Genomic DNA, 15857 nt, shown 5'->3' with positions numbered 1-15857 from the left:
AACCATCTTGAAACATATTCTGAAATCAGTACTTTTTGTCCATTTCATAAACCTGTGAGGCATTGATGTTGGCATATGGATACAGGTATCATCAGGTCTCTGTTCTTGTATATACAGTCACATTTTCAGCTCCACTGATTCAAAATGCTGCTCTGTCTTCACTATGGTTGACTTTAACTCTTTTTGAGGCACATTGTTGCCCAGATAATACTTTAATTTGGTGCTAAATTTCAACTTAGCCAGTATCAGGAAGAGAGTAGACCTGAGACTAGGTATTGATTTTTGTTTGGACTTTATTTGGTTTTTTGGTTTTAAGAACGTTTTGAACGAACAACTCCAACCTGGAAGAAAAAACCCAAAGTAGGGCAAGTTTGGGTCCTAAGAATATCTTGCTGCCAGCCTCCACTCACATGCTAAGGGAACAGCAGAGAAGTAGGGAACAGAGATAGAGAAGGAGAAAAAATTACACTGTAAAAATTAAACTGGACTTATGTTTATACATTCTGCCCTACTGAAAAACTCCCAGCCCTGGTAACTCATTTCCTTTTTGCAGAGTGGAAATTGCCCAGGAACAGCAAGAGTGAAAAGGTGGGTCATTTTTTACTGCCTCACTGAAGTGATTTGAAATTACTAGGTCACAGTCTCTGTATTAAAACACTCTGGGAATCCTGTCCTTTTGTTTGAAATAGGAATTAAAATCTCAGACAATGATTAAATCACAGGAACCCTCACAGAGTAGCTGAACCACAGCATGCTAACTGCAGAAAGCCGGATACAATCAATGTGAACATGAAATATGAGCTTCCTAGTGTTGTATCTACAGGTGCCTGTGTGGCTATTTCTAGCTTTCTTTTACAGTCTTTTATTTATGAACATTTTGCCTAAAAATAAACCAGAGTACTTTTTCAGGGGGTATATAGGGACACCAACTTTTTTCTTGTAGTTACCTTGCACAGTAAAAAACAATAATCACGGTCAATAGCAATCAAAATCAGTAGCCAGAGATGTGTTGATGTTTCAAGTTAGTTGATTCAGTGGATTCTATTTTGTCATTTGGTGAACAGGATTTTAGATTTATATAGTTTGTTTCTTGAATAAGAGCTGCTTGTTTTATGCAGCTTTGGTCTAAATAGCTTTGAAAGAAATCAGGATTAATAACTTCACTAATTACATAATATTTTTGTCTTGGTTGTGTAGTATAGAGAAGGAAGCAGCAGAAAAATCTAGTCTTTGTCATCAGAAGCAACAACCAGGGCTCAATAGTTAACCTCTTCTTTGGAGACTGCTCTCCAGTCAACATTTTCATGCCACAGATACCAGCCCTAATCTCTCTCAGGCTGTTTACTAGCCTATGCAGAAGGCTCTACTGTCATTTAGCCTGTCTTTACCTTCTTGTTCCCACCATCATCCCTTCCTTGACAGCCCAGATGTCTTTTAACTATTTAATAAAGGACCTTTTTCTAAACTAGTTACTAAACTCTTTGAAGTAGTGAAATGTCATCCCACTGGGAAGGAACTCAGGAAAGACTTTACAGAACCGTAGAAAAATAAGGTCAAATGAGCTTTAATCTGAATAAACATAAAACACCTAGGCAAAAATAACTCACGTTCACCTCAAACTCATATTGAACACCCAGCTAGCAGTCAGGGCATAGAAAGGAGATGATGAGGTCACTGCTGACAGTACCCTGAAATGATCATCTCTGCATGCAGCAGCAGTCAAAACACATGAAAAATGTTAGGTGTCGTTAAAAACAGTACTGAGAAAAGACAGAGTGCCATTTCTCCCAAATATAAAATGTTTGTTTGCCAAAGTACCAAGCTGTTTGCCAACATAAAGAGGAAAGACATCTCCCATGAGAAGACATACTCAAAATGCCAGCCTTTACATTCTGGAGACAAGAGGGCTAAAAGGGGTAAGCTAAGGCTTTGCAAGTCTATAAAAGCACTGAAAAAGCTGAACACAGACCTGCTGTTTGCTGAAGCTTGTGCTGCAAGGATAGTATTTTATGACTTTCACGATCTCCTAAGGTCATCTCTGGCCCAAGTGATTCTGTGACTCCATGCCTCCATGGAGAGGCATGCTCAGACCTCTACAACTACTCTTGCCCAGAGAGCGCCAACCTTTGTCCTCCTCTCCAGCTCATGAACACCTAAACTTTCATATATGTCACCTCATTTCTGCATAACTACTGCCTTGGAAATTAGTACACATTCTATAAGTACATGCAAGTAATAAGAATTCACCATAACAAACACGAAAAATCTCTCAATTAATTTAACAAACTATGTACCTGTGTGTTCTCTTTCATTACTTCTTTATAAATAATATTTAAGATCTATACTCTGCCTTGACATGTACAGTTTTCTATTAGAAACGTAATTTATTTATTTATTTTAATAGCCACCATGCTTCAGTGTTTGATCAAATAGAACCCTAATTAAAATGCAAATATTATGTAGCTGAACACTTATTGTATTGCAAAATACTTGTCTAGGCATTATTACACTGCTAGATTTTGCAGGTTCTTTTGTAAAAGAATAGGAAATATTCCCCTTAACATATTACATTTAATGGAGTTTGCAAAATCTTTGTGACAAACAAGTTCCAAGTCAAGTCAGTGAGATGCAGAGGCTGTTGAGGAAGAAAAAAAAAGCAACCACCAAGAACAACCCATTTTTTTGTTGTATGCTTAATTTCATTCAAAAAAGCTTTTCTCCATACATTAACCAAGGCCCTCTTTACAAGTATCCATGCTACTCCACTGTCCCCAATAGTCGCAGAATGTCCTCTGAACTGATGGGAGTAGCTACTTGTTAGAGGGATTTTTTTACTCTTTTTCACTTAATATCTCGGTATTAAATCAATCCAGCTGACCCTGGATGAGCCATAGTAATTTACTATATAGCATTCTAGCACAGGAATAAAATATTGCATCTGATCAATTAGCAAAGTACAGAAGACTTTTTATATTTGCAGCTAATGCACACAGGACAGAAAACCCATGAATACAAAGTGATTTCAGCTTTAGCGAATATATAAAAATGAGGAAGGACTATGCAGCTGAAGCAGTATCCTACAGTCATCCCAGGAGATTTTTTGGCAGGTCCACAGGTCTCCATGCAGACTCATGTCTGAGTTACATGCAGGTCATTACAGTGCATTCCCCTCTTCCCATTGTGGAAATCCCCCTTAAGGGACACATACCACTGACTGACTATTAAGAAACAATCAGTTTTCCTGCAAGACAAGTAGAATGGTATAGCTTTCATCTTATCAGTGGTCTGATGCCATGGCTTACGTAACACTTTAGTATATATACCAGGGCTTATGACCTCCTCTGGGTAATGGAGAAATGGTGAAAAACAAGAGATAACCTTCAACAGGTAAATGCAGTCACCCTCATAATCTGGGTTTTCATCATGTTTTACCTGTCCACTTTTGCATCCACAAGTAACTACAATGCAATTCCTATAATTTAAACGTCTGAGTGCTTTGCCTGCAGGCACAATCACATATTTAGATGTCTATCTGATGTCAAACTCCTACAGTTCCTGATGCCTGCATTTGCTACTGTAAAAATAGAGACCATTGTTTAAAATCAGCCTCTTAAAGTGTGTCTCCTCAATGAAAGGTAAAATCTGTTCACAGCATTTGACACTGTCAGACAAATAGAAAGGTCATGGACAGTTCTGCACCCATTTCTGCAAAGTGAGACAGAATATGGACCCTTGAAAGACTCTATTGCTTCCACTTTTTTTTTTTTCTTATGCAGGTAAAAGCAGTACTGGCTATTGACTGTCTGTGTCTCAAAAGATTTGAGACAGTATTCAAAGGAGATCTAAAGCAGGAAAAAACATAGTTTTTTGGTACTTAGCCTGTACCCAGGGCTTGCTGGATCTGTAAAATAGTTCACTAAGCACTTCCCTCTTCTCCTTCCAAATAAATATTAATTGGCCCAAAAGTTCATAAAATATGATTTAATTGAGAAAAAACTAAGTAAGTGTACAGGAGCTGGCCTCATGATCCTTTTGGGCCCCTTCCAAATCAGCCTGTTTTCAGTTCAGCAAAAAGAAAACTGTGCCACTATGTCAGCGACAGGTCATGAGCATCTCTCTAGAGAAACACTTCCTTAATTACTTGTCTCAGAAGAAAATAATTTCTCCATCTCATGTTCTCCTTGCTTGTCTTGATGGTTTACTACTGGTCTTCCGCTTCAACTTATTTTGCTCTGCTTTATTCTTTTTAACATCCTCATTTAAGGCCCTTTTCTTCCATTAAACATGTGGTGAACTAGAAGATAAATTGGAGGGAGGCAGGACATGACTAGAAGGTATTTGAGGAGGCAGAAGATTAGTCCCCAGATGAACCAAAAGTAAACCATGTTCCCAACAGGAAATGTATTTATCTGTGACTGAAGTGTATGTGAAGCCTGAGACGTAACTTAGCGACTTATTCAACTCAGGTTTCTCAAAGTGAAAGCTGAAACAGCAGAAATTGAAACTAGGAAGAGTCAATAGCAGGCCAAGAATCAGGAACTTAAGGCATGATCTCAAGTCTGACAAAGAAAGCCAAGCAGAGTGGCAACAAGCTGCTTAACAGAGAAGGCCCTGCAGGCAAAGTCATGCTAAAAATCTTTCCCATCATAAAGAGGTGACTGTGGAAAGTGCAGGTGCCAACTCTTGCAAGGGTCACGTGTCTGCACAAAAAGGTGGCCAGAAATTGATAGGATCAGAGTCCAGAGGAACTGCAGCCCCAAGTGGTGACTCAAGAAATATTCCAAGAGCTGCACTGGTGTGAGAGGAGCCCAAAAATGTAGCCCTCACTGGTGGAAAAGCAGGAAATCTCCCCCTCAGTGAGGGCTGCAGAGTAGCATCTGCTCAGCCAGGACAGCTGCTATTTCAAACATCCCAAGTTTGCTCAGTGCACATCAGCTGTAGGAGAAAAGAAATCACCCAGCTCTGCAACACACACTGCACAGTTGAATGAACTTAAGCTTCAAATAAATGTGCCCACACCATGCTGTTTTCACACACCCATCCAGTTCTCCAAGGGCTCTCATGGAGAAGCCTGCCAGCAGTAACTCCAGGAGCTCCAAAATCACCAAGAGATTGCATACACATGTAACCAACGTGACACGAGTGATCACACATCTGGGTGGAAACTACACAAATTAAATCATCTACACTGTCTGTACAGCAATTTTGATATTGATACAGTAAGGACAAGGACATTGGACATTCAGGAAATGTTAGTGGATATACTATTTGATGTATCACTTGAAAATTAGTCTTTAATTATAAGTAATTACATTAATTAACAGAGTGAAAGAGTAACGATCCCAGGCAGATAGCTGTGAGAATGCAGCTGTCTCCTACAGGATTTATATATGCAGGATTTAATATAATGCAAATTAAGTGGCTAGGAGAGAAATAGGGTCATTTTTTCCCACCTGTGACCTGGAGATATGTTTACTAAATACTTAATGAACAGGTGAAAATGTTCAGCTTATATCTGAGTCATTGAAAAATTTCTAGTTAATGTCAGAATAACCATTTCTTGGAATGTATACTAGCTATTGCAGAGTGAGACTAGACTTATAATCTTAGCGTGATAACACCTAGAATAGAATTCATTTCAAATTATTTCAGGGTGGAAGTCTTAATTAAGTTAGGAATTGAGTGTAATTATCAAATGCTGGCAAAAACAGAGTCTTAAAAATAACCTTTGTGGAAACTGTGAGCAATTAAAAGCAGTTGCGAGAATTTCAAAGGAAGCTAGTGCAATGGTTCCTGTTCATTTATGTGAGCTGAAAAAGGGGAGAAAACAAGAAATCTGTAAATTCTAAACATATCAGGGAAGTTACAGGAGCAGAAATAATTGCTTTGCCAACATGGCCCAAACAGATGTGGTTGCAGAGGGTATTATTAAATGAGGTTTCCCAGTCAGACTCTGTGTTGTGGTAGGTGACCCAGGTATCACTTGCAAACCACATTGGGGTCCTGCTGTGTAGCGTAGTCCCTGGCAGCAAGCCTTAGAGAAAAGCAGGCACACCAGGAAGGAAAGAATGTCCCACATCCCAGCCTAAGCAATGAAACAAATTGCAGACTTGCCAGCTGGCAGGTGACATACAGAGTGAAAGAGCAAGAATCCTTTGGTTGCATGGAGGAAACCCTGATTTCAGGCCACCTGTAATAACCCTGTCTACTGCAGATAGCACAAGGATTTGCCTTTGGGCCTCATAAGTCACCTTTGCAAGTTCTACAGAAAGACTGACCCTGCTCAAGGCTGTGGCAATGCTCAAACTGAAGAGCCCACAGAGGAGCATCCTTCCTCAGAGATGACCAGGAAAGGGGAAGCACTTGGGTGAGTGCCTGAAGTGTAGGGCACCCAGGCTGTCCCTCCCTGCTGTTTAGAGACTGAGAGCTAAGGCTGCATCGTCCTATCCCTTAGCAAAGCTGATTTGCTCACTCTCTAAACAGAAAAACAAACTGGTCATGTGAGTTTTCAGGCAGTAGGGAATTAGTGGAGGACTGGACGCTTGTTCCTGAGCCCCTCAATGTACCCAGGCATGCCTAGCCCCTTTTAGTCCTTTGAAGAATTATCCCATCAAGAACTCTAGATGTTAAAACAAAAAGATCAAACCTAGGAGGAAAGATTTGCTGAAGGGAAGGAGCAACTTGAACTTTGTGGGAATATTGTTTTTTATGACTGTAATATACTCACCATCAGTCCTCAAGGACACCCACTGCACTTTTCTTGAGTTAAGAAAGAGGCAGACAAAAGCATTCAGACATGGTAGTAGAATACTGAATGCAGGTAACATTGCATGACAATGAAGCACCCAATAACAACATTAATAGTGAGATGTAATTTCTGCCTTCAAGACACCAGGTACATCATCATGGGTGCTTAGGAAGACATGGCCTCTGTAGAAAACAAAATCATACACAAGATTAAGTAGCAGTAAGGGAGAAAGAGAAAAAAGATGCTGTGGATAAAGATTCCGAAAGTGCCTAACATCAACCAAGTGGGAGAGAAGGCCATTTAATGCCTGAGGAGGTGCGGACTTCCATACAATCCAACTCAGAAGAGAAAATAATAGCACAAGACATGTGAACAACTTCTGAAAGAAAACAATTCCTCTTGGGAAGTGTGATTTAATTTTTGAAATTACTCAAAATGTGTGGTACACTTTCAACAGATGAAACTGAAGCATTTTAATTATGAAGCTTCTATTCAGAACTTTTTGTTCCACAATAAACGTCTTTTTTTTTCTTTTTTTGCAACTTTTCCCCTTTGTTTGATATGCAAGCACATTTCTGTTTCTTACAGGACAGGAATTTTGATTTTGAATTTGTTTTATGCAGACTTCAAGACCCAATTTTCAACGGCACTCTCAGGGAGGAGCTAATGGTGTGGCTTATACAAGCATTTATGCCAGCAGAAAGGGAAGAGCAGCATCTAGGTGGACTAAGCAGCCAGTGGTAAAAGCAGTGGTACAGCAGAGCTTCCTTCCCTAGGAATAATGCCTACTTAAAGCAATATTCAGGCTTTGTCATTATTCTTAGAGAATTTTCAATGCCGTTCCTAATCATTTATCTTCTATTAAGTGGGAGAGGAAAGCTGGCAGCTGTGCACAGGGCAGCTCAGTGGGAAAGAGGTCCACAGTCCTCCTGCACCCTGGGATGCTCCCTGCCTCCAGGGTGTTGGCATGAGAAGAGACAATCAAACGTTCTGCAAAACAGTTTTCCTGGATGTGAAGTGAAAAGAGCGTTTGTGATAGCTAAGCATCCATGCACGTTTTAAGGATGTGGATACAGCAGAGGAGATTTTACCAAAGGAATTTGAGTAATGATATGCAAATAGGTATACACACCTTTGCTATGCTAAGAGGGGAAAGCAATATACATGTTCCTAACACATCTGTGTGCACATATTTGATGCAAGCTCAAAAGCATGGTAAATCCAACATTATTACATCAATGGCTAGCCTAAAAATAGACTGCCTGAACTTTTTATAGCATGAGGAAGTCCTGTGTCTCCCCGCCCAAAGTCAGTCCCAGCAGCCTTATGTACTGGTCTGACCATGAAATGTCTGACCCTAAAGTCGAGCTTCATGGGAAAATTTCTGCATATTGTACACAATCCAACTCTTTAAATTCAGTTATGCAACTTATTTCCACATACATAACACATTTGAGAAAATCAAGAAACCCAAGTAAATGAAAATATTGAGTAACAATGTAGCCTTTCAAAAAAAGTATGCAACCCTGTCATTCCTGGCACCACATGTCACAAACTTCCCAGCACAATGCTAATTTAGTTTTGGGAAAGTTTCAAATGGTGGATAAACATACCCTAAAAGAGAACTTGCTAGAAAGAACACTGAAATTAGCTTTTATCTGTATCTGTATAAAGTACCTGGGTCACTGATATTGCAAACTGTGAGTAGCAGCACCTTTCATGACGTGTAACTGAACACCTTCTCCAGTAATCACGCAGGTTAATTTCTAGATTGGTGTTCTCTGTTTCACTTGGCTTCTTGAATGAGCAAGTCATACATCTGCCACATTTATTTTCTACTGGAACAAGCATCTATGTTTAACAGATCTTAGAGTGGGGGATATGAGGAAAATAAGTTCTAGACCATTTTCTTTGCTGCTGCAAGAGAATAACATGGCTTTTAACTTCAGCAGTTGTGGTCATAACAAAAAAGCACAAATCCTTATTATCACGCTGTCTGGAGACAGCAAGTGAGTGAGAATGAAAGATAGTCAGGGCAACAGAGGAGGACAGAGAGCACATCAAGCAGGACAGAAATACTTCAGACATGTAGAGACTATTTTCATCCACAGAAATATTATGAATATTGGAACAGGTTCTTCCTTTAGGATGCCTGGTCTTAAGATCTGGCCTCAGGAAAAGTATGGGCACTGAATTCCTGCCTAGCAAGCCGATCTCCTTTCTATTTTTGATTGGTGAGACATGAAAAGGTGGCAGTAGTCTCACTGATCCTGATCTCACAGATGCTACAGGGCAAAACATCTCCCTGCTTTGCGCTGGTCATGACTGCATAATTACCTAGTCACTCCTATGTCATCACCTCCCACTTCTTACACCACTGTCACCACAAAGCGTAGATCTTTGTTCTTTGTTAAAAAGGAAAGTTATATCTACTATGATATCTTGCCATTAAGAAACGTGCATTTCCTCTTGTTTAACTTTCAGCACTTGCCAGCATAATTACATCAGCTGTATAATCTGACATGAAATTGCATAAGACAAACTGCCTCATGCAAGTTGATGCATAATCCAGGAAATGTGAAGACAAATAAAAAGAAGCTATGCTATCAGGGGGTTTTTGCCTTGTCTTAAAGCTACTTTCAGATCTTTAGTCAGGAAACCCTATCTCTCAAACAGACCTTTTAATCCACTGTAGCCAATGCATCATCTTTACTAAAGCTGTCGCTGCCTCTTCATATGGTCCATTCAAGCAAAAGAGCAACCTTTCTGTAACATGGCATTCTTCACCAGTCGTGATCTGGACCCCACTTTGGGTCTGATTCTGTCACTGTTATTCATGCTGAGTAATACTCTTGAATCAAGAGACAACACCCACAATTCTGACTGTACCATTACTTCATTATATTATGATCTCAGCAGTACAGTAATAGCACATGCTGTTGATTATGCCATACACACATCTATCCTAAATTTTCTCTCCACTTTACTTATAGGACCACAAACAACCATTGTACAGACAAGAGAGCCACCCAGCTTCCGTTAGATGCTAGGAGTTCGTACCCTTCTTAGTATCTAAGGCAAGGCCAGGATTTTTTTAATATATATTTCTACTCTGCAAAAAAATTAATTTCATGCTATACATTTTGCCTGAGCCCAAAAATGTGTATTTCCCAAACCAACAGAAAGAAGGATTCAGGCAGATTTTAATATGAAAAGATGTTTGTCAGTCATATGGCTATATTTCCTCCTTAAGAACCAGATATGCAAAACAAGTTCCAGAACTAAAATGCTCATGAACATCTCTGCATTCATTGCTTATTTTCATTCTCTAAAATCTAATAAGTTTCAGCAAGACAATACAGAATTATTCATATTTTATCATGTTTTCTATTCAAGAATAGCAGATACATTTCCATTTTTCTTTGACATAGCAAAGACCATAGCTGCCACACTCATTCTAGGCCTATTTTTTTGCAAGGACAATGCAATTCTTTACCAAAAGGAGGTATTATTTTTTGTACCATGCCAGAAATGGATGGGAAACATCTTCCATATGAAAATCTGGGCCTTCTCTCACTGTTATTTGCACACAAATGTGGCTTCCCATTTCTCAAAAGGGACAGTAATACCAGTTTATCTTCAGGTTATTCTGCTAATTATGAAAAATAAAGTGTCTGCTAATACGGTGACAAAACAAGCTGTTATGCAGCCTACATGAAGTGAATTAGAGCATTCTTTACAGGTCCAGCAAAAAGTTTGCTCACTTTTCAGCAGCAATGGCAACAGTGCCCAAGGAAATACGCATGGAGATTATTCTTCTGGGAACAAACTTTTCAAAATACTTTAGAATAGTTCTGTGAGGTAAATGCCTGTCTACATTCTATCTAATTTGAAAAACACCCAAGAACTTCAGCTTTTCCAGACTGCAGTTCACTGTCTTCTGGTTTGTGCCAGCACCTGTACTCAGTGACTTCCTCAAGCTGTAGTCACTACTTGGAGCAATATTTGAACCTTGACCACTTTTTGTAACCTGGAGTTCAGGTTTCCTCTTTGTTCCTACCCTTCTTCAAAGTCAAGCCATTTTTCCCATTCTGGCCAAGTCCCTTTCATAAACAGCCTTGCACAGGAGGAAGGAGGGTGCTAACACCATTTATCAAGCAGGGTATGTAAAGCTTTTGCTTAGGAGCAGGTGCTGCTTCTGCTTATTCATATATCTAATCCTTCCAGCAATTTTTGGTTCTTTGACTTGTTTTCCTTCCTAGTATATCTACTTCAATTGCATGTGCGACCATTGCTAACTCAGGATTCAAGCTCTTTGCAGGGATCTCTGCTTCCTCACCTTGAGCTAGCCACTGCTAGCCTTCCCAAAGGCTGCAGAATGTTAAAATATTAAAATATACATGAAAGCCAGAGATAAAAAGCTGCTCTATAAGCAAAAGAACAAGAAAAGCCTGCTTTCCAGTACATTTTGTCATGTCAATGGAGTCTCAGGAGTCTAACTGATGACTGATCACACCCAAGATTTTCACATGGCTGCAGAGTTCCTAACCTTGTCATGTGCCATTGCTTGCTAAGGACTTGTTAAGCTCATGCTGATGCTTTTCTCTTAGTGAGAGTAACAATACGGTCCTCTTTCTTTTGTCTACTGCCTACTTTCACCAAAACACCTATGCTTTATAATGTCCCCAAGAGCACCACCAATCTTTCACATTAGCTAACTTACAGGTAGGTACCCAAGTGATTAATGGGAAGTGGATGGTACACACAGGTTGCAACCACAAAAAAACCAAAAACTTGTTCTCTTAAAAGAGCAGGATAAAAAAACCAGCCACACACACACATGGTAGAATTACATGAAACAGGTGTAAGAGAACAAACCGCTTTCACCTGTGTCATGAACAGTAATAAAAACGTTACATGGCTCTCACAGATATAAAGTGTGCATTCTCCTCCAGAACAAGGAAAAGGATCATTAATGGAAAACAAGTTATGTCAAGATGAATTCTACAGTGTCTTTCTCTATTGAATGATTAAATTCATAATCTGGTTTACTGAAACCATTTTTAATATCTGAGTACAGGAACAAATTCAGTGAATGTGTGCTTAAAATGCAATTATGACTGTGAAGACTAAAAGAATGCATTTGGTTTTGCACATCAGAATCAACATCTTCAGGCAATTAGAAAACACACCTTTTTTTTCTCAGGAAAAAAATCACATTTTGGTGACATTTTCAGGCACTTCAACTCTCCAGCTTGAATAGCAGCATTTCAGAATAGCACTCTACCTACTGAGCATGCAGTTGTTTGGAAACCATTTTTCAAGCAGCAAAATTCATACTGTGCTCCTTTTGCAGTTTGTTTTATCCATCTGGTGCCTTTTTTCTACTTAAAATGCAAGCTCTTTCAGTGTATAAACATCATTTTGTTCAGTATCTGCACATTGCTTGACACAAAAGGGCTCAAGTTGCAGCAATATGTATAGCACATGTGAAAATAGTAATCGACTATAATGAGAAATAACAACTGTAGCAGCACTAACATTTCATAAGAAAACAATACAGCTGAACATTCAAATTACTAATCTCATCTCAGAAGGGTGGTCAGGTCAGCTACTGTAGCTGGTGCTGCATTTTGTCCTGCTCAAAACTTTCATTAACAATTCGCATGATGCAGTGTCTGTCAGAGTTACCAAAAACACAAGCATGGGAGCAATCTGAAGGACAGTATTAGAGTTCAAAACGATTGCAAGAAATAGGTGATGTAATTTGAAATCATCCTTATAAAATTCAGCAAAGAGAACTGCAAGGGACCACACTAAAGAAGTAAAATGAAATGCATAACTGTGAAAGAGATAATAACTGGCTGGTGAGCATTACACCAGTGAAAGATCTGGAATCCAAGAGGCTCAAACCCAAATGTGAAATTGGTCATCAGCTCACATTTATGTTTGCTGTGAGAACTCCCAGGAAAAAAATAAGCTTAAGTTAGAGCAAGGAAGACGAGAACAAGAGCCTTTTAATTTCTAAGTATCATGAATTACAGTGACAAAGACTGTTGTAGAGAAGGGTTTTCTTTAGATGGGTGAGACACATCTGACAGGTTAGATGTCAACCTGTATGATCTCTGGAGTTTTTTTTCTGGCTCTGCACTTATATGATTCAATAGAGTTCCTCCAGATATGGAAATTTATTGCTCTGTGACATGCAGTTTGGAAGGGCACACCTTAGCAAAACCACTGTTTTTTGTTCCCTGTTTTGCAAACACAGCAAAAATAGTAACGCACAGGTCCCTGTGGCTAGTCTCCTTACTTGGTGTGGACACGAACTTCCACTTTCCCATATTTGGAAACTAAACCTTTTCGAGCTGTTTCAGTGTGAGCATTTATCTCTTTCATACTAATAGGACCTTGCCTAAGAAGGAAGGAAAGCTTTCCTAAAAACAGAGGTGTTCAGTTAGGAAATTAAGACTTAAATCAAATGAACAATCTACTGCAATAGTAATTGTGGTGGTAGTTCTCTATGCCTTCATTGCCCTGCTCTGAGTTCTTGGTGCATGCACTCACCTTGCAACAGTGTTTACAAAACATAAGGTCCTTCATCTATACCACTGAGCCATACTCCCCCTGACATTTACTCTTGTACATACACAGATGGTTCCAAGGAGTATCTGTAAATGCACACCGTAATCGCACACCTTAATTTTCTTCACAGTAGCATGCTAGCTCACGTCTTTAATCCCATGGTACATATATATTAAAAAAAGGACAAGCAAAGGTCAAATGCTTTTGAAACACACTTTGTGGGCTGTGATGCTTTATAAGAACAAGTAAGTTTTTGATGATGCCGGTCAATCTTTTGTTTAGAGTTATTAGTGGAATTTGCTTCTCCCAAAGTGGTGAACTGAGAGTTCTGATGCAGAAGTTCTTATGTCTAAACTCATACCTTTTTGCTGAGATCTGTCACTCAACAACCAAAGGAACTATATTTTTCAAATAGTGAAAATTTCTGAACACATAAAAAATGGAAAAATTAAATCCTATGACAGGTCAAAGAGTCCTAGCTCTGACATAGAAATTAAAATAGATTAAGTTTTGTCTCTAGGCCTTTTTTTCATCATATAAACAGCATTTTCATGGAGGAAACACTGAAGTGTCAATGTAAGCACTAGCCTATGTTCAAGTCTTTCCTCTTGTCCTGCCATACGCATACCAATTGTTCTCCTTCCCCTACTGAAATCAAGCATTTCTTTTAGTAGAACACTCTTGCCAGAAAGAAGTTTCATAGTCTAGCTTTGGTGTAGGTTCACGTGGCTCAATCCCAGGCAGTTACTGGTGCATCCCAGTCCTCTACCAGAGAGTTGCATATTTGTTCGGCTTTCAGAGAAGGTTTGCCAGGGAGTCTTCAGCATCACTGACCAAGCACTGGGAGGTCACCAGGCACTTTGTACACACACACTGAGCCATCATGGAGCAAAGAGGTAAAACTGCCTCTTCCCACCACCCACCACTCACCATATGATGCACACTCTCTCTGCCTTGCAGACCCACCTTGGTTTCAGAAGTGACTGCACTGCTTCACAGGGGGAAAATTGACGTATCCCTGAAGCACTCTTCTGAGACCAGGAATAAAAAGGTGGTGTGCATATAAGTCACAACCACACAACACAGCGACTCATTAACTGTGAACCACTTCACCTATCTCACTTCATACAGCCTCCTTTCATTGTTCAAGGCCTAAGTAAACAAGTCATAACATTTTTCCAAATGACATAGTCTTATCTGTTTCAGAAATTCTCAGATAAATCCAGAGAGACATGAATAGTGATAGAGCAGACACTGAAAGTCCTCGTGCACATGCCTCCTCTGAGTAACACAAGGTAGTTACAAAGCACGGCATCATAATGGACAGACACATTATGATGTGCTCTGAGCTCTGATCTTAGTCATTTGAATCTCTCTACCCCACAAAACAAGGGGGAAAATGAATGTAAAGTGAAACTAGATCCAACAGGTAAAAGTTGCACAACAAACTAGTTCATTGTTTATGGAAAGTCATGACTGTTACTTTAAACAACATTGGTGTGGCAAAGGATGTTTCCTCAGATTATCTTCTCTGTAGATTCCTCTGTTCATGGTGGCTGAGATAAAGAAGCTAAAAATAGATAATTGGGCATAATGGAGCATTCACAAATGTGAAGGTCTGTATATGTTCGCAGCATTCGATGAGATGTAGGATAATCTAGACAAAAGATAATTTGAGTCAGATAATGTTCTCTAATGTTGCCTAAGAAACATGGCTCCCTAAGACCCTCTGGGGTCTTAAAGGCCATGAAGCAGCACTATGGCTTTCAGAAGGAAAAAGTTCAATACAACTATATGTAGCCACAACCCTATGTTCTGACTAAATGCCTCTGCTTACTGGTCATGTAACTGTCTCAGGAATCATTTTCTCTTCAACACCCTCAAGCATCAAAATATGGAGTGGTTGTGAAAAGAATCAGAGCCTCTTCTGTGAGCATCTTCACAAAAGACAGAACAGTTTAATGTGCTGAACACCAAAATGTTTAAGCCAGGCTGGATGAGGCTTTGAGCAACCTGACCTATTGGGAGGTGCTCCTGCCCATGGCAAGAGGGTTGGAACTAGATGATCTTTAAGGTCCATTCCAACTCAAACCATTCTATGATTCTGTGAAATAACATCTCCCAGAGTATCATCCTATCTGAAGAATCAGATGGCCTGGTTCGTCATTCAGTAAAGTTGCAGTGCTTCCTTATTGAAACCTTCTTATCCTATGCCAAAAGATTGTGAGTCTGAAAGACCCAATTCTCTTTCAGTGGGACGTGGGGGTGTGTGCAACTTCTAGCTGAAGCTATTGGGTTTTATACGTTTAAAGTGTTGCACAAGTCAATCCTGTGGCCTGGAGCAGAGCTGTGTATAATAAATCAAGCCCAGGTTTTTGTTTCTACCACTGATCATGCAGACCTTTACAAAGTATATAGTCTAAAAATAAAAAGGTGCACCATAAAATAATCAGCTAGTTATATTGCTAGTGCTTAAGCAATGAGGGTGTGCTCCCCTTCAAATGTGATGGGAGAAGATCCAGGCCTA

Source organism: Phaenicophaeus curvirostris, chromosome Z (genome assembly GCF_032191515.1).
Source record: "Phaenicophaeus curvirostris isolate KB17595 chromosome Z, BPBGC_Pcur_1.0, whole genome shotgun sequence".
NCBI classification, from domain to species: Eukaryota; Metazoa; Chordata; class Aves; order Cuculiformes; family Cuculidae; genus Phaenicophaeus; species Phaenicophaeus curvirostris.
This window is presented reverse-complemented; position numbering follows the sequence as displayed.